This window comes from Mus caroli, chromosome 2 (assembly GCF_900094665.2).
Source record: "Mus caroli chromosome 2, CAROLI_EIJ_v1.1, whole genome shotgun sequence".
In the NCBI taxonomy this organism is placed as follows: Eukaryota; Metazoa; Chordata; class Mammalia; order Rodentia; family Muridae; genus Mus; species Mus caroli.
Window position 1 is genome coordinate 46,958,309 of NC_034571.1, and position 3,736 is coordinate 46,962,044.

The window sequence follows — 3,736 nt, forward strand, 5'->3', positions numbered from 1 at the left end:
GAAAGGAAAGGAAAGGAAAGGAAAGGAAAGGAAAGGAAAGGAAAGGAAAGGAAAGGAAAGGAAAGGAAAGGGAAAATGACTGAAAATAATCACAATGTAATTTTCACTTATCCAATTATCTAAAATGAGTGACACACAATTACCCACACACACAAAGATAGACAGACAGAGAGACAGGGAGACAGAGACATGGAGAGAGAAAGAGATAGAGACAGAGATACAGATACAGATATACACAAAGAAAACACCAAACTCAACCAAACTTCCTTTAATACCCTATAGCCAAAATAAGGCATGTGGGTCCTTGCAGGCCATAACGACTTCCATACACAAGTAGAGCCCACTCTGCTCTGCCTCAGCCCATCCAGAACTGCTGCAAACTGATAGAGATGCAAACTAATAGCTAATCTTGTGTTATGTTTACAGTCACCATCTGTGGAACAAGTCAAAGATAATTCACTTTTTTAACTGCAAGCAAAATAAGTAGCTTATCATTTGAAATTGAAAGGCTATCATCAAGATGAAAACTGGGATCACAGCCTGTTTCCCAAGTAATAACTATATTCTTCCCACATATCTGGTCTGACTACTTCTGTACCATAAATGTATCGTCTCACAACGTGTAATAAATGTAGCAGGTATAGTCAGTATCACAACCAACCATGAGCACTTAGAACTTGGAGATAAATTTTCATTCAAAATTGTCTAAGAAACTAATGTCTGGAAATGTTTTGATTTTATGATGGAAGATGAAAAAAATCACATATTTGGTGAATTTTGGTGTTCACATGTGAAGTAGTACCTGCATAACTGACAGTCTCGCATATATAAATTCAACCAATGCCAGAAAGGAAATACTCAGAAAAATGTATACAAAATCTTACAAATATCTCTTCTGTCCTTATTCTTTAAACAACAACATGTAACAGCTATCAATGTGTAATTAGCACTATATTAGGTATTTTAAGTAACTAGAGATGATTTGATAAGCATGACCACATGAGAGGAGATGATGCAAATATGGCATCATCTCATGCAAGGGATCTTAACAACCATGGGATGAAATGGGTGGGAACACTGGAGCCAGTATCTCATGAATGCAGAGGGATAGCGACATACATGCAGTGGAGATAAATCCTACAGCTCAGCAAGTTTTTATCAAAAACCCTACATGACCAACCGCTAGACAAATATAAAGATCATTGCCTACACCCTAGAGGACTCCTTCTGTCCCCTCTCTATCATCCTCAACCGTTAGTCTCCCAAGGGTATATAATCAATATTCCCATGGCCACACACTAGTAGTTGGTCTTTATATAAGTAGGGCCATACATTATCCTGTATTCTTATATGTCTGGCTTTTTCATTTACATTTTTTTAGATTTATTCATCATTTTTTAAAAATCCTATGTGTGTGAATGTTCTGCCTACATATATGTATATGTGCCACATGCATGCTTTGTGCCCTGGAACTGGAATTACAGGTGTTGTGAGCATCTAGTGGGTAATGGGAACCAAGCCTGGGTTCTTTGAAAGAGTATCAAGGGCTCTTAATTGCTGAGCCATCTCTTCATCCCTGGCTTTTACATTTTTATTTATTCTTTCATAATTACACACACCTCCCCCCCCACACACACATTTCAATCAAATATCCTGATTATCCTGTCTCAGCAATTCTCCAGTGAACCTTTTCTTCCCCACCAGTCGTCCTCCTATTTTTTTGTCTTCTGGAGAAGGAAGTGCATTTAACTAGTGTTACTCACATAAGCATGAGGGTGTTATTCACTTAAACATAGGCAACTTACCCACAGCAAAAACGCAATGTACTCCATTGGAGACAGCATCAGACCCCTCCGCCCCCCCCCCCCCGTAGACCTCTAAACCAGACAGGACCAAGACTTGAGACCTGAGGCTTCACTTCTTTGTCATGCCACATCTGGGAATGTGCAGCACTTTTGTAGGGGTCAGGAGCTTTTACCTCAGACCAGGAATGGATGAAAGCCTTTGTCTTGCCCTCCTGAGTCTTGTAATTGTAGACTCATTATCATAGTCAGTTGGCACTGCTTCCACACAGGAGATTTTTTCTCGTGATATTTATGGGACTACCCACTAGAGCATATATCTTCTCAGACTAGAATTCTCAAATTTGCTCAGTTGACAATAAAACATGAGGTGCCCTTTGACACAGTTAGTTTGCTTATTTGTTGTTCTGTTCAAACAGCTATCATTTCCTCCTCTCAGGAGGAAAACTACATATTGTCCCATAAATCAGAAATACGTATCTATGCCCTGACCAAAACCAGGGCACATACCTATGATTGGTGCATTACCTGTAACATCAGCAATCATAATGCTTTGTGAACTGTTTATAGCATAAATTTCTTCCACATGAGACCCAATCTACGTCCTGTCAATGGTAACTACAGAGTATCAGAGTTTTGCAAAAATAAAGAGAACTCTGTACCATGTGGTCTCTGATTTTATTTTGGAAGCAGTAGTTTATTATGAATTTTAATGGGATAAATACCCAGCAACTAACATACAGTTCTACTATCATAAACCTAAGATCGATATAGAAACAGGTTGGCCTAACCTTTAATAATACTCTTCATTTTAATCAGTTTACTCAGAGCCTCTTAATTTGCTAAATCCTATAACCGAGAAGCCATTATTATGTTGATAATGACACTGAAAAGCTCAGGGGCAGTAACTTCCAAGTAGCCAAGGAGACATGAATAGGAGGGAAGAGGAAATTATTACTTAACAGGATACTTGGTCATTGGTGTTAGGCATCAGTCTGTAAGTCCATCTCTGCAGATCCTCTTTGCTCTCTGTGCTGTTGGACTCTATGGTATGGTGCGGGAAGCCAACTGTTACTGATCTGAGGCCTTTCAAGCTGATCACTTTAAACAGGTCATTTGTAGTTTTAGCCTTCTGAGGAAGGGATCTTGCCTTTGTCGGGGTTCAGGATGTGCGGGGCCATGGGTGTCGGGGAAAGAGGGAAGTGGGAGAGAACTGCCAGACTTCCAGTGCTCTGATTGGGCAGATGCGGGAGGACTGCACAGGCTTTCCACGTAGCCCCGGGTGGGTGTCTGGCTGTTAAGCCACTGACCCCACACGAGTGGTGGACAAGGGGCAGTCCCAGGTATCAGGTTCTCAGCCTTCAGCATCTCATGCTGGATAAGGCAGAGGAGCTGAGAACAGAATAGGGGCCCCAGGGTAGCACTCGCCCGGGGGATGAAGGGAGGAGAGGGAAGAGGGAGAGGGGGCGCTGTGTGATTCCCACATAGGCAAGAGTCCTTGGTCAGGTTTGTGGCCAGAGCACAGGATGGCATTCCGGCAGGAGGTTAGACACAGCTCATTAGGAGAAAGCCCATCCCATCATTCAAGCATGGCAGGCCTTGATGATCAGAGACAGTCTATGGTTTTAGAGCTTTATTGTAGAAAGGCAAGGAGAAAGGAGAGAAGGTAGAAAGAGAGAGGCTGGCCATGGTCATGTGGAGAGAGAGGGAAGGGAAAGAGAGGAGGGCTAGAAAGTAAGAAAAGTGAGGGCTAAAGAGAGTAAGGTGGGGCCAAGCAGCCCCTCTTATAGTGGGCTGAGCTATCTTGCTGTTGCCAGGTAACTCTGGGGAAGAGCATACCTGGTTATAGTCAGGTAACTGTGGGGATGGAGTATAGCCAGAATGCCAGAAGCTTGGGACATTGTCTGCATGACTGATAGTCACAGAATTATGGA